The sequence below is a fragment of the Mustela nigripes genome, chromosome 2, assembly GCF_022355385.1.
Source record: "Mustela nigripes isolate SB6536 chromosome 2, MUSNIG.SB6536, whole genome shotgun sequence".
Taxonomy (NCBI): domain Eukaryota; kingdom Metazoa; phylum Chordata; class Mammalia; order Carnivora; family Mustelidae; genus Mustela; species Mustela nigripes.
The window spans coordinates 58044308-58061036 of NC_081558.1; the positions used below are offsets into that span (position 1 = coordinate 58044308).

At 40.7% G+C, this 16729-nt stretch overlaps 1 protein-coding gene and 1 pseudogene across 1 annotated transcript in view; both read right to left on the reverse strand.

Annotated features, from left to right (window-relative positions):
- Window positions 1–16729, reverse strand: part of KBTBD12 (kelch repeat and BTB domain containing 12) — a 73455-nt gene that overhangs the window by 3872 nt on the left and 52854 nt on the right. The window lies entirely within an intron of this gene.
- Window positions 7282–7880, reverse strand: LOC132012528 (large ribosomal subunit protein uL11-like; annotated as a pseudogene).

A 16729-nucleotide genomic window follows, 5' to 3' on the forward strand; every position in this document is an offset into this window, starting at 1 on the left:
GCGCAGTAGGTAGCGCGTCAGTCTCATAATTGTATTAGCTTGAATTAACACAAAGCTCTAAATCTCTTTTTGTTTCAGTTTTAAAAAATATCTCTTTGATCTATCAATTTCTGAGAACAGTATCTTAAAGTCCATGCAATTTTTGTGGATTTATCCTTTTATCTTATGATTTGTAGAAGTTTCTGTTTTATATATTTCAAAGTCATTAAATGCAAAAGGGTCATGCCTGTTGTATTGGTTAAGGTTCTTGGTAGCAACAGCAGAAACCAATTAGGGTGGGCTTTAGCAAAATGGGGATTTATTGGAAGGAAGAGAGCTCAATAGATTGAGGAGAGCTGGAGGCTTGGCAGGAGGCTCTGACAGGGTAGAGCACTACCATGGCTCCTTCCCGTGGCTGGCTACTGTGGCTATGGACACTACTTCTAGAAAGGCTGCCAGTGCGGAAAAACCTGACAGGTGTCCAGTACAGGTGTTCTATCTTCTTGCTTGTTACTCCTATGGAGATGAAACAGCCTTTTCCATCTTAGCTGCTGCCATCATCTTGGAATGCATCTTTTACCATTGCCACACCCACTAACTGTTTTTGTTTTGCTTTGTTTTAGCTGGGGAAGGCTTCTGGCGTCCTTATTCAAATTAATTCAGGCTGGGCCCTTTTACAATTTCAGAGTAAACAGTTTTCTTCACTAATTTTGCTTCCTTCTGCTCATTTCAGTGTTTATTGGGGAGACATTTTTAAAAAAGATTTATTTATTTGAGAGAGAGTGAACATCTGGCAGGGAGGGGCAGAGGAAGAGGAGGAGAGAGAGAATCCTCAAGCTGACTCCATGCCCAGTGCCGAGCCCAATGTGGGACTTGATCCCAGGAACCTGAGATCATGACCTGAGTTGAAAGCAAGAGTCAGATGCTTAACCAACTATGCCACTCAGGTGCCCCTGGGAGATATTTTTTAAAAGCCATCTATGCTTTCTAACATATTAAGCCACTAATCTAACATATTAATCCACTAATCCGTTAATCTAACAGATTTCTAGAAATCTGTTACTTTATTTACATGGAATGAAAATTATAGCCTCAGTGGCAAAGAGACCAACCAGTGAGTTTTATTTGTTTTTAAATATTATATTTATTTATTTGAGAGAGAGAGAGAGAAATAGAGCACAAGTGGGGTGAGAGACAGAGGGAGAAGCAGACTCCCCACTGAGCCGAGAGCCCGAGGTAGGGCTTGATCCCGGTATCCTGGGATCATGACCTGAGTAGAAGGCAGATGCTCAACCTACTGAGCCACCCAGGGGCCCTGAGAGTTTTCTTGAGTATGAAAGCTCTGAGATAGTGTACTAGAACACAGGTCTGACTGTGGAGACTTGAACCCCGCCACAGCTGTCACCCAGAATCACGTGGCAGCACCTCAGGCCTATGTGGGGCCATCCTGAACGCTGTCCTAAATTTCTACGAATGGAGCTCATAAAGCGAGGAATCAGTGGTTGGCATTTGTGTTTACCTAATTATGTGAGTTTGGGTTCTGGAAACATTATGAGACTAAGAAGGGGCAAGAAACTGGAGGCTGAACTCAGTGTCAGCTTTTTTCAAGGCAGTTAATTTTCCAAAAATAGACACACTTAATGCAACAGCATCTTAATTATTGAAGGAGTTAGGAATCTCTCCCTGCATCTTGACACCTCCAGTAGTAAGCAATTTAAAACACCATTTTGCATGAAGTATAAAAAATGCACATGGTTTTTTTTTTTAAATAAATGATGATATGGCAAAGGAACTCCATCTGTGTGGTAGACTGCCTTGGGCTGTACCCCCAGGTGTTTTAGGGGGTGCTCTCCCATGTTGAAGGTCCTTCTGTGGAAAAATTGGAGGAGACTTCAGTCTAAATGTCATCCTTGAATTCAATCAGACTAGTGAAAAACCCAAAGTCTTAGGATATTTTTTGTCCTCTGTAGAATTGTTTCCCTTTGACTTGCTCTTCTGTGAAATGTTAACTGCTATTTTATTCATTATAAGAGTACTATTGAGGGCATTTCCCACAACTCTAAATGAGGCTATGGGGAGAAGTTTCTTCCACGTTTAGAAGATATGTACCTTCTAAACCGTGGTTTGTTCTTCCCTTGAGGACACTGCAAACAGGACATCTCTCCTTTCTGCTCTGGCCTCTAGTGACCTCAGAGATAAGATGGCAGTCCATAGATTGCCAATGAAAAAAACCTTTAGGCACTTTTATGTAACAATGTCACCTTATCTTGCTTTTCTATCTTTATTTTCCCTCCATTCATTTTCCCAATTTATTTTAATTTCTATCTTATTGTGGAATATGCCTCTCTAATAGCCATCTCAAATTCGATTTCATTTTGAATGAATGGACATGTGAATAAATAATCAATTATAGAATGAATAATGGACCCCAGGCCAAGTTGGTTTGTCCCCAGCTGAGGGGTGTTACCTATCCTCTCCAGGACGGCCGGTGAAAGGGGCCTTTAAATGCCCCTGACTCAAGCAGGAAGAGGAGGATCATGAGTGTCACAAAAAGGCATAACCAGTAGCTAATGGCCTCGGCTGGTGGAGGAGGCCAAGAGTTCATTCAAAAGGGCAAAAAAGAAACAAATGAATGGCTGAGTATATGTAGTTGTCTATCTGCAAAGGATGTGAAAGGGAGAGCGATGGCTCTTTATGGCCCTCTAGAGATTTCAGTGTAATTACAAAATCATGTTACATAGTTACAGTCTTTGTGTATAAATTCAATGAGTTGATCAAAGATTTTATATGTTCCACCAAGTTGAAGGAATGGATAAGTAAAGCCTCTTTAGATCAAGGGATAATTTTTATTCAACATAATGGATTGTAAATGAACTCCTACTAAGTATCCTGGGATTATTTATGAGAAATATAGAATGTGTTGTATGCTTAAATGTGCATGTAGGAGTTAAGATAGGAAATTATTCTTTCAAGAATTTTTTTTACTTTTATTTTCCCAAGAGGAAGACATCATTTTAAAAAATGGGATTATGGGGCACCTGGGTGACTCAGTCAGATAAGCATCTGCCTTCAGCTCAGGTCATGATCTCAGGGTCCTGGGATTGAGCCTCCCTACGCAGGGAGCCTGGTTCCCCCTTTCTTCCTGTCTCCAGCTGTCCCTGCTTGTGCTTGCATTTTCTCTCTCTCTCTCTCTCTGTGTCAAATAAACAAATAAAATTTTAAAAATGTGTTACTCAAACCTTTAAAAAAATAAAAATGGGATTATGCTTTCTTTAAGCACAAGTAGAAGATCTAGGAGACAAAATTAACCGATACAGACCATTGTATTTAATGTAAATATTGGTATGTTTGGATTTAGGTCACTATTTTATTATTTCTTTTATTTTTGTACCTTAATTTCTCCTTTCCTTCATTTTGAATTATTTGAATATTCTTAATACCCCATTTTAATTTATCTTCAGTTTTTAGCCACACCTGCTTATATATTTTTTTAAAGATTTTATTTATTTATTTGACAGATAGAGATCACAAGTAGGCAGAGAGGCAGGCAGAGAGAGAGGAAGGGAAGCAGACCCCCTGCTGAGCAGAGAGCCCGACGCAGGACTCGATCCCAGGACCCTGAGATCATGACCTGAGCCGAAGGCAGTGGCTTAACCCACTGAGCCACCCAGGCGCCCTATGTTTTTTTTTTTTTAAGTAGTTGTCCTAAGGATTGCAATATGCATATTTTTAAAAAAGATTTTATTTATTTATCTGACACAGAGAGAGACACAGCAAGAGAGGGAATACAAGCAGGGAGAGTGGGAAAGGGATAAGCAGGCTTCCCACCAAGCACAGTGCCCGATGTGTGACTCAAACCCAGGACCTTGGGATCATGACCCGAGCCGAAGGCAGACACCTAATGACTGAGCCACCCAGGCGTCCTACAATATACATATTTATAACAGACTAATTAATATATTTCCAGTGGAAAACAGGAAGCTTATTACCATATAGTTCCTATGTCTACCTTTGGGGAAATGGTCCTCTCTGTATAACATTAATATACACTGAAAATGGGGCACCTGGGAGCTCAGGTTAAGTGTCTGCCTTTGGCTCAGATCATGATCTCAGGGTCCTGGGACTGAGCCCCAAGTCAGGCTCTCCAGTTAGTGGGGAGTCTGCTTCTTCCTCTATCTCTTCCCCTCCCCCTCTCCCTGCTTGTGCTCACTCTCTCTTCCTCTCTCTCTCTAAAATAAATTAAAAAAAAAACCCATAAACTGAAAACACTGTCAGACCATTCACCATAGCAACTTCATTCATCATAGCAACAAGCATGTCTCCTGAGGCAAGGGAAACAAAAGCAAAAATCAACTATTGGGACTTCATCAAGATAAAAAGTTTCTGCACAGTGAAGGAAACAATCAGTGAATTAAAGGACAACCTACAGAAGGAGAGAATATATTTGCAAATGACATATCCAATAAAGGGTCTACAATATGTAAAAAATCCATATATATATATAAACTTATCAGACTCAACACCCCAAAACCAAAAATTCCAACTTAAAAATGGGCAGAAGACATGAACAGACATTTCTCCAAAGAAAACACCCAGATGTCCAACAGACACATGAAAAGATCCACAACATCACTCACCAGGGAAATGCAAATCAAAACTTCAATGAAATATCACCTTACACCTGTAAGAATGGCTAAAATCAATAACCCAAGAAACCACAGGTGTTGGAGAGGATGTGGAGACAAAGAAATACTTGTGCTTTGTTGGTGGGAATACCAAATGGTGCAGTCACTGTGGAAAACAGTATGGAGGTTGCAACCCAGTAATCACACTATTGGGTATTTACCCAAAGAATACAAGAACACTAATCCAAAGGGATACATGTACTCTTATGTTTATAGCAGCATTATTTACAATAGTCAAGATACGGAAGCAGCTCAAGTGTTCATCAATGATGGATGCCATATTTATCTATCGATTGATCAATTGATTGATAGGTAATGGAATATTACTTAGCCATAAAAAGAATGAAATCTTGCCATTTGCAATGACGTGGCTGGAGCTAAAGAGTATTACACTAAGTGAAATAAGTCAGTCAGAGAAAGACAAATATCACATGATTTCACTCATGTATGGAATTTAAGTAAAGGGGAGAGAGAGAGAGGCAAAGAAATCCTTAACTTTAGAGAACAAACTGATGGTTACCAGAAGGGAAATGAGTTGGTGGAATGATGAAATAGGTGTTGGGGATTCTGTTTCTCTTCCTTGATTCCTGAAGTTCCAACTTTCTCTGAATCATTTGCCTTTGATCTGAGGAATTTTCTTTAACTTTCTGTTGGCAGGTCTGTTGGCCATAAATCTCTTAGTTCTTCTCCATCAGAGAATATTTTATCTTAATTTTGCCCTCATTCCTGAAGGGTATTTTTGCTTCTTATACAATTCCAGATAATTATTTTTTTTTCAGAGCTTAAAAGCTTTGTTCCATTGCCTTATGACCTAGCTTGAGAAATTCACACTCATTTTAATACTTTCCCTTCATATGTTATCTGTTGTTCTTCTCTGGCTTCTTCAAGATCTTCTCCTTATCTTTAGTTTTTAGAAGTTTGGTTATGATGTGTATGGGTGTGAGTTTTTCCAAGTTTATCCTGTTTTAATTTTTATTTATTATTATTATTATCATTTTTAAGATTTTATTTATTTATTTGACAGATAGAGATCACAAGTAGGCAGAGAGGCAGGCAGAGAGAGAGAGGGGGAAGCAGGATCCCTGCTGAGCAGAGAGCCTGATGTGGGGCTCGATCCCAGGACTCTGAGATCATGACCTGAGCTGAAGACAGAGGCTTAACCCACTGAGCCACTCAGACACCCTATCCTGTTTTTAGTTCGCTGAGTTTCTTTATTTAAATTTAAATTTAATTAATTAACATATAGTGTATTATTAGTTTCAGAGGTAGAGTTTAGTGATTCATCAGTTTTATATAATACTCAGCGCTCATTATATCACGTGCCCTCCTTAATGTCCATCACCCATTTACCCCATTCCCCTGCCCTGCCTCCAGCAACCTCAATTTGTTTCCTATGATTAAGAGTCTCTTATGGTTTGTCTCCCTTATTGATTTCATCTTGTTTTATTTTCCCTCCCTTCCCTTATGATCCTCTGTTTTGTTTCTTAAATTCCACATGAATGAAATCATATGATAGATCTCATTCTGAAATAGGACAATCAGAAAGATTGACTTATTTCAGTTTGCTGAGTTTCTTGACTCTATAAGTGCATTTCATAGTCAAATTTGGCAATTTTTCATTATTCCTTAAATATCTTTTCTTCACCGATATTTCTTCTTTCCTTCTGGGATCATGACATGAGTATTAGACCTCTTAGCATTGCCTCATAGGTCCCCAAAGCTCTGTTCAGTTTTTTTCCCCAACTTTTTCTCTTTGTTTTTCTGAATGGATAATTTTATCTGTCTTCAAATTGAGTCCATTCAGTAATCTGTTATTTTGTTTTTCTGTTCTAAAATTTCCATTTGGTTCTTCTTCTTCTTCTTTTTTTAATTACTTCTGCTTCTCTACTGAGACTTTCTATCTTTACATACCTTTCAAAAGTAGTCACTTCTTGGAGCACCATTTTAAAGATTTTTATTTTATTTTATTTATTTGACAGAGAGACATCACAAGTAGGCAGAGAAGCAGGCAGACAGAGAGAGAGGAGGAAGCAGGCTCCCTGCTGAGCAGAGAGCCCGATGCGGGACTCGATCCCAGGACCCTGAGATCATGACCTGAGCTGAAGGCAGCGGCTTAACCCACTGAGCCACCCAGGCGCCCTGGAGCACCATTTTAATAACTGCTTTAAAGCATCTGCCTAGTTATTTCAAAATTTGTGACATCTCGGAGTTGGCATGTTGTCTTGTCTTTTCCCTTGTGAGATGTTGATATTTTCTTGGTTCTTGGTATGTCAAGTAATTTTGAATTATATATAAGCATTGTTAATATTATGATTCTGGGTCTTGTTTAAATCCTATGGAAAATATTGATTTTTTTTTTCTAAGCAGAAAACTGACCCAGTGAGGTACAACACCAGTTCCCACCTACCTTTTGTGGGCTGTGCTCCTGATGTCAGCTCAGGGTTCAAAGCCCTCACAGTGTCACTGCGCTGTGTGTGTGTGTGTGTGTGTGTGATGCAGTGGCCAGGCAGGAACTGGGCAGTGATTACTATTCAATTCTCAAAGACTTTAGTATACCATTTAGGACTAAACCATCCATGTGCAGGTGAGGTATGAGCCCAGGAACTCATAACCAACTTTATGGGATTGATTTTGTTGTTGTTGTTGTCAAATGATCCTTTATTGAAATATTTTCCTCTGCAGTTCTAACTAACCAGCATTCCACTGCACCACTGTTGATGTCATCTATGAGGCCATGAAGGTGGCGGCCATCAACATTGCAGCCCACAGAGTGGGCAGTCCCCAGGATCTGTTTAGTGGTTCCAGAGATGGAACTTGGCTAGAGCTAAGTGGCTTTAGTGGCTAAAGCTTGGTGCTGCATCTGTCAGGCAAGGTCGACAATCTCATCAAAAGTGATATTTCCACTGTGCTTCATGTTTTTCTGCTTCTTTCTGTCTCTTGGCAGTTCCTTAAGGGCTTTGACAATCAGGGCAGAGGCAGAAGGTACCACTTCATTCTGAGTCTCTCTGTTCCGAATGATCAGTTTCACTGTAATCCTTAGACCCTTCCAATGACGGTTTGCCTTGCTAATGCCATCACAAACATTTTTGGGGGACAGACCTAGGTGGCTGATGTGGCACGGACCGCCCCACCCATCCACCTCAGGTATATGACTTTGACATCCGTGGGGTTGAACTTAGGGGACATGCTGGAGGTGGCTGGTGTCAGATGAACCTGGATTTGGGGCAAATGAAGACCGTTGCACCTTCACTTCCTCCAAGTCAGAAGCCAAAAGCTATGGGATCATTTTCTTGAGCTTGTCCCTACCTTCAATCTTCCTGACACCTTTCCCCCCCCCCCCGTAGGAATTCCCTTGTTCCCCTTCTTGGTCTTCTGGCTAAAAAGCTGGGGCTTTAGATTCCCCATGGTGCTGCCCACTTTCCTTGAATTTGTTTGCTTCCAAGTCTAAGGGCCAGTAGCTTGAGAGAGAAAGGCAATGGGGTCTTTCCTCCCATTCTTGGGACCAAAGGTCCCCTGGTCAAGAGAAAGGGGTGCCAGCCCAGTCTCTGCTGTTGTCAGTCATCACCTGGCATTGCCTGAGGACTGGGGTGGGAGAGAATGGAAAAAGAAGACAATATCCCCCACTTCCTCTGACCCATGTGGTCCTCTTTCTTGTTCCTTGAAACAGAAGTAGAGGGCTTCTCTTAGAGCTCTTTCTGTCCACCCTTGGTGCAAAGTACTGGGTTTCAGGTCGCCTTTGAGTCTCAACCAATAGGTACCAAGGGAAACAAATGCGGGAACTTATCATTGATTTGCTGGTACTGCATGTTCTGGTTTTTTCTTCCCCAATCTGCCTATGACCATTTAGTTTCAGAGCTCTCAGGTAGCTGCTCCATGCATTCTGCCCAGGGGCATTGCTTGCATTCAATGGGAATGCAGACTCCATCTTGATTGGAACCCAGCTTACAGTCTCTAGTGGAAATCGGGGAGATGGCCCTAGCTTTTGGTCCAAAGAGATGTTGGGGGCTACCTTAGCAAAAAAATAAAGAACAGAGTTCCTATGACACATACATGCAATGGACACTACCCAGCTGTAACACTGAGCAAGGATGACCTCTGTTACCTGATTCGGAATGACCCCTGGGAGATGTTGTTTAGTGAAAAAATAAAAATGCATGGTTTTAAAGAATCGCCTCACAGATAGTAACTCTAAGTGAAGTTAGGCAGTATATTGACCAGGTAAATAAAAATAACATTGCCGGTGAGGGGCAATGGACTTGAATTGTCTCTAGATGTCATGTGCTGAGAAGGACATAGCAGGGATGTAATATTCTAGCCTGAAATGCATAACCCAGGTTTAATTACAAGGGATCTTCAACTGGATCTCAGAAGAGGAATATTTTATTTAAAAGGAGGAAAGACTGTATTATTTTAAAATGTCAGTGTTATAAAAGGCAAAAAGATGTATGTAGAAATATTTCAGAGTTAAGCAATCTGAAGAGACATATCAAGAAAATGCTATACCTGATGGTAGATGGGTATGGAAAGGAAAAAAATGGTGTGAGGGACATTATTAAGTCAGTTGACAAAATTAGAATACTAAGAGTAGAATATATTAAAGTATGAATCAATGTTAAAATTCCTAAAATTGTTAGTTACACTATGGTTATGTAAGAGAATATTCTTTTTATTCTGCACACTCCAATATCTAGGGGTAAGGACTGTGATACATACAACTTCTCAAATATGAATAGAACAAAATTCTGTATCTGTCTGCAGATACAGAAAATTCTGTATCTGTCTGCTGTGACTAAGCAAATGCTAAATAAAGCAAAAGGGGCAACATGTTAGCAATAGGTGAATCTGTGTATTGATTATGTTTTTGTTTTGCCACTTTTCTGTAAGCTTGAAACTAATTCTGAGTCATTTTAAAAAGAACACAGTTCCCTAAATCCTATTCTGTCTTGGCCATTGTGATGTCAATGCTGCAGGCTCCCAGGCCCTTTCTGCTGCCTGCAGTCCCGTGCGATAGTAGACTGGCCCAGTGTTTCCTGGCTTGGAGACTGGAGAGAAAATCGTATGTCATGCTAACCCATCAATGTCAGTCTTTCCAGTTCGCAAAAGCTTCTAAAACATAGATAGATTGGTATGCCAACTCAGCACAGAACACTGAGGCTGCATTCCTATTCTGGGATGCGTTCTAGAAAAAAGAACGCGAAACCAGTGATTACATGGTAAGAAGAAACTTGTGCAAGATGAAAACAGTGAACAGTCGGCTAAAACCACCAGAAGCCGAATCTGTTCAGAGGCAGCATTTTAGTTAGAAGTAATAAAGCATCTTTGTTTGAAGGTGGGTGGTTAGGATGGTGTAGCAGCCACCATCGGTGGCATCAGTGACAGATCCGCTGTCAGCCACACCCTCTCGGTGATGTTTGTTCCAGAACATGCTGATCACATCCTCCTGCTACTCTTTGCCTGAGGATTTTCTCTCAGCTCAAGGGGGGCAAGTTGGGAGTCAATCTGAGGATAAGTACCTCAGATTCCCCACCACAGGGAACAACCCGGAGGCTGATCCACACTGTCTCTTGAGTTTTCCAACAAGATTGAATGCCAGTGGCCCATGGCGGTAATCCGCCAGTTAATTCTTCCTCACGGCCTCTTTCCTTTCCTGTCTCACTCGCGTCTCCTCTCTTAATGCCTCCCAGAACTATGTAAACTCAAATCCTGTCTCACTGTTTATCTTTGGAGGAGCTCAGCCTAAACAGATGGTTACTTTTATTTATTGGAAACTTAATTGGAAAATGAGGCCAATCAGTGTGGAGGGAAAAGCTGGTGTGGAAGAGCGAACTAATGTCCCTTAGCAGTCAGGACAGGAGCGATGCAGTAAGGCTGCAGGATTTTGGGATGATATGTTAGCCTGTCACTGTCTAGTGACAGGAGGTCCTATCTGTTGGAGGATACTACTTCCTGATCCCCTGCACATGAATTGATCCCCACTCCATTGCTCTGGTGTCTAGAGAACAGTGCTGGATGACCGGAGTGCCAGAACAAGGTGAAACTGATGGCTGTCGCGCCATCTTGGCCTGTATCATGGAAGGTCTCTGGGAAGAACACAGATGGAAGTGAGAAAAGAGTAAGGCAGACTTGGGATGAGAAGCAGTAGAAGAAGACACTTGTATGACTCCCTCAAAAAGAGTTTGAGAACCCATCATTTTGGCTTCTTTGCCTTGGTGGCCAGCAAGCTGAGTTAAATTCTGGAAATTTCCCTTAGCTTAGGTTTTCTGATAAAACTATCCTCTCCACTTAATACGAGGCATGTTTTTAGTTTCATTGCTCCTATGCTTATTCTTTAAATGGTCTCCATTCTTTTTGCAAGTACAAACGGTAGATACGACATATAAAAAACAAAAGTAGCAAGTCTCCTTCAGGATATTACAATTTTAGTACAGTTTCTCCAGGGAAGATTGAAATAACGATGGTAAAACAGACAAATTCAATTATACTATATTTCTCTCTGTGGCTGATAGTCCTAAGATAAAACAGAAGTTGATCGTGTAGTTGCCACCAAATCTTTTTGTTCCTTTCTCAACTTTTTATTTTGAGAAACTGGAAGTAGTGGAAAGTGGAGTACAGAGAATACCAGCAGACTTTCCATCTGGATTTAATAATAGTTAACATGTCTCCATATTTTTACTGCTTCCCTCATGTGTACACATGAACACACATTTTCTTTTTCTGAAACATTTAAAAATTAGTAGCAGACATGACACTTCACCCCTAAATACTCACCATGCTTCTTCTAAGAATAAAAATATTTCTTTACATAATTACAATACCGTTATCAGACCTAAGAAAAAACATTAATTCCATCATATTAAATAATATCCTGTCCATGTTCTGATTTCTGCACTTGTCCCCAAACTGTCCTTATATGACTGCTCTTTTCAATCAGAATGCAATAAACACTCACACTTTATATTTGGTTTTTATGTCTTTCTGATTGCTTTTCATTTAGGATGGCACTGTTTTTGTTTGTTTGTTTTTTAAATTTCCCATGACACTAAATAACTTTTTTGGGTTTGGACCAGTTTTCTTGTTTGAATGTCCCACATTCTGAATCTGTCTGTTCCCGCAGAGGGTCATTTAGCTGTTCCTCTCCTTGTATTCCCTATAAACTGGAAGTCTGGAGGCTTGATTAGACACAAGTTAATAAATTTGGTGATGGGAGGTAGGCAAGACCTTCCTACTGTATTACCCAGAAAGAATACACAGCCGATCCTTGAACAACATGGGTTTGAATCACATGAGTCTGCTTATATACAGATTTGTTTCTATAAATAGTACTATAAGTATATTTTCTCCTTCTCATTATTTTAACCATATTTTATTTTCTCTAGCTTACTTTAATATAACTATTTTAGTATATAATGCATATAACATACAAAATATGTGTTAATTGACTGTGTTATCAGTAAGGCTTCTGGTCAAGAGGAGGTTATTAGATAAGTTTTGGGAGAGTCCAAACTTATACATGGGTTTTTGACTGCATGGGGGTGGGGGTCGGCACCTCCCACTCCTGCATTGTTCAAGGGTCAACTGTATCATACAATTATCCTATTTTTAATGATGATTATTTGGTTACAATGGTGACCGTCCAATATCACTGTTGAGGAAGTCTGTATTTTTCCTCATAGTTAGTATCAGTATTGTGGTTAATATTGGGCAGTACTTCGGTGCTATGTCCGGATCCTGTTCTTCATAACCTTTCAGTCAATGCTTTTCATATCCACTGATGATTTGCCTGAACCAATTACTATATTAGGGGTTGCAAAATGACAAGTCCATGTATCCTTCAATCGTTCCTTTTACATTTATTATATATTCAATCAATTACAATCAGTAATGACTTCGGATGTTTAGATTATTCCAAATTTGGCCACTGACTACCCTTTTAGGCTGGCTTCTCTGTCTTTTGATATGAATCCCTTAAGCGTTTTCTGGTATGCTTTCTGGCAGTACAAGATCACAGTTTTTCTGCTCCAAACCTGGAATCAGCTCTTTCTCTACGGAGCACAGCTACCGTCTAAGCCTCTGGCTGAAAACGTTATTCCACTAACGTAGCAACTTCCAGTTTTGCTCTCACTTTGCTCCTTCAGGGCTGGGACCACATACATTCGTTCTCCAGGGCTTAACATAGGTTTATTACCCAGAAGTCACTCAACAAAGCTTTGTTGAATGAATGAAGAGTGGACATCAGCCAGCGTAGTGGTTCTCAATTCCGACTGCGTATTAGAAGAATCTGAAGAGCTTTGAGAACATGTGGATGCCCAGGTCACATACCCAAATATTCCCATTTAATTTGTTTGGCACGGAGAGACAATATAGTCACCTGGTTAAAAAAATGCAGACTTCGGGGCCAGATGATCTGGATTTTGGACTCCAGATTCGACATTTACCCTCTGTGTGACCTCTTTCGGTGGCTTCTGTTTCTGCTGTGAGGATCCACCTCACAGGCTCCTGTGAGAATTAAATCAATTAACATATGCAAAGTGCTCAGAATAGCTCCTGGCAGAGTCTACACCAGCTAACTGTTAGCTGTCCATTTTTTTTTTTTTTTTTTTTTTTTCTATTTGACAGAGAGAGAGGCAGTGAGAAAGGGAACACGAGCAGGGGGAGAGGGAGAGAGAGAGGGGAAGCAGGGGAGCAGGGGAGCAGGACCTGAGCCTAAGGCAGATGCCCGATGACTGAGCCACCCAGGCACTCCTTAGCTGTCCATTGGAGTCTACATTTGTTAGCGAGGTGATTAATTTTTTGAAGTGCTTCCCAATGTGTTTTCTCTTTTTGATAACTCCGGGTTGTCCTTGGCAGCCTTTCTACCTTTAGGACTGGGCCCTGAGAGGCTGAATGAGAGAAGACAGAGGGGTGGTTTGAGAGGAAATCTTGCTGGAGCTAGGGGAGGCAGAGAGCTCTCAGGTCCTGGGTGGAGGAAGGACAGATTCCTAGAATTATCCAAGGAAGATGGTGAAAATGTGTCAGATGGGCTAAGGGGGACTGGAAGCAGAAGGGACTTAGGGCTGGACTCTGGGGGAACCTCTCTGCCAGAGCCTTGCCCACTAGGGTAGCCAGATAGAGCTGAAATGGAGAAAACCACGGGCTCCCTCAACTTGCTCACGGAGGTCCCGTGTCACCTTGGAAGGAATGGGAGAGTAGCTACAGATTGCAAATACGGGTGCCAACCGGCTAGGGCAGGGGTAGGAGGTGAGGAGATCCTCCACCAGAGATTTAGGGGAAACATGCTAAAACCAGAGGCTGGAGGAAAGCTGAGTCTCAAAGAGCCAGTAGCTGGAATGAGCTGAAGTGGGGGCTTTGCCAGCGGGAAGGCAACTGGGCCCTCTGGTAGCAGCCCCTCCTCGTGGGATAACCGAGTAATCCTGGGGGCTCACTGGAGCTAGAAAACATGGGAGTGGGTCTTCAGTATTCAGTTCATTACAGCTGTCACCGAGATGTCTGCTCCCCAGGGTCACCTGGTCCCTTGAAAGGCAAGATTTCTGTGTGTCCAATATTGACACTGGGGTCTTTTGCAAGATCCTACAGCCACTAGGTTGTCCTCTCCTCCTGGAGGCTTTTATGAGCAGCAAATAGTTTCCTGCCACTAGGGGTCACCTGCCACCACTGACTCTCTCTCTCGGTCTCCAGAAACCTACATTTCTGTCCCTAGATGAGCCATTTCTGCCTCTTTTAAGTAAAGAACTCGCCCCCCTGCACTTTTCCTGTGGGCAATTCAGCTAATTCTCCTCATAAGTGCCAAACACAAAAGCCAGATTACTTTGGGGGGAAAAGAAAGAAGAGCTCCTTTCCCCTTAATACCAGATTTATTGTGATATAATATACATGCCATAAAATTAATCTTTTAAAAAATGTATAATTCAGTGTGTTTTAGTATATTCACAGAGCTGTGCAACTGTCACCACATCTTATTTCAAAACATTTCTCCTTAAAAAGCAGCCCTGTACCCTGTACCCATTAGCAGTCATTTCTTGTTCCTGAGTCCCCCTGACAACCACAAGTCTACTTTCTATCTCTATGCATTTGCCTTTTCTGCACATTTCATATAAATGGAATCATACAAGGTCTTTTGCGGCAGCCTTATTTTACTTCATATAATGTTTCCAAGCTTCAGTTATGTGGTAGTTTGTGTTAGTATGCTGTTCCTTTTTATTGCCAAATAATATTTCACTGTATGAATGCACCACATTTCCTTTGTACATTCATTAGTTGATAGTGATTTGGGTTCTACTTTCAGGCTGTTAAAAATACTGCTGTTGTGAACATTTGTGTATGGGTGTTTGTGTGGATGTCTATCTTTAATTCTCTTGGGTCTATACCTAGGAGTGGAATTGCTGGGTCCTAGGACAACTCTGTGTTTAACCTTCTGAGGAACTGCCGGAGTTTTCTAAAGCAGCTGCCCTATTTTACATTTTCATCAGCAGTGCAGGAGGGCTCCAGTTTCTCCAATCCTTGTCAATATTTGTTATTTATTTTCTTTGTCATAGACATCCCAGTGGTGGTGAAGTGTTAACCTCATTATGGTTTTGATTTGCATTTCCCCGATGGCTCATGAGGCTGAGCATGGGCCATTTGTTTATATTCGTTGGAGAAATGTCTGTTCAGGTGCTTTGTCAATTAAAAAAAAAGGGTTCTTTTTCTTTTTATGATTGAATTGTAAGAGTTCTTAATATATTCTAGATACAAATCTTATCAGATATGCGGTTTGCAAATATTTTCTCTTTTCCTGTGGGTTGTCTTTTCATTTCCTTGGTGGTGCCCTTTGAAGCACAAAAGTTTTTAATTTCCATGCACAATTTCCTCACTTTCTCTTTTTTGTTTGTGCTCAGACGTACCTAAGAAACCATGGCCTCATTTGGGATCACAAAGATTTATGTGCGAGTTTTCTTCTAAGAGTTTCACAGTTTTAGCTCTTATGTTTGGGTTGTGGATCTACTTTGAGTTCATTTTTGTCCATGGGTGAGGTAGGAGTCCAAATTCATTCACTTGCATGTGGACATCCAATTATTCCTGCACCATTTGTTGAAAAGGGATCCTTTCTTCATTGAGTTGTCTTGGCACCCTCGTACCGCCCTGGAACGTCAAGTGTATTCCACTGATCTGTATGTCTGCTATTGTGCTGGTTCCACACAGTCTTGATTATTATAGCTTTGAAGGGAGTTTTGAAATTAGGAAGCGTGAGTCTTCTAATTTTGTTCAAGACTTTTGTATAGTCTCTGTCTCTTGCATTTCCATATAAATTTTAGGATCGGTTTGTTAATTTTTCTGTGCAACCTTTTGGATTTTGTTTAGGTTTTAATTTCTTTTCATGATGTTCTGCACTTTTCAGTGAACAAGTCCTGCACTTTTTAGGTCACTTAGATTACTATGCATTTTATTCTTTTTGATACTATTATAAATGGCACTGTTTTCTTAATTCCATTTTCAGATTGTTCATTGTGAGGGTATAGAAAATACAATTTTTTTTTTTTTGTATATTGGTCTTGCATCCTGCAACCTTGTTGAATTCATTAGCTCTAAAAGTTTTTTTTGTGTTTGGATTCTTTGGGATTTTTCTAAATAAAAGATCATGTCGTATACAATTATTTATTCTTTTCTGATCTCAGTGCGTTTTGTTTGTTTTTCTTTCCCAATTGCCTTCATTGGAACCTCTAGTATAATGTTGAATATAAGTGGCAAAAATAAATATTCTTGTCCTGTTCCCGATTTTAGGGAGAAAGCTTTCAGTCCTTGACCACTAAGTATGATGTTAGCTGGGTTGGCCCTTATCAGGTTGTGGAAATTCCCTTCCATTTCTAGTTTGCTAGGTGTTACTGTCATGGAAGGGTATTGGATTCTGACAGATCTTTTTCTGCATGTATTGAAATGATCGACCTCTTTTTTGCCCTTTACTCTACAAATACGATGTCTTGAATTGGTTAACTTTCACATGGTGAACCAACTTTTCATTCATGGGATAATCCTGCTTGGCATGGTGTATAATTTTTTTTTGTATGTTGCTGGATTCAGTTTGCTTGTAT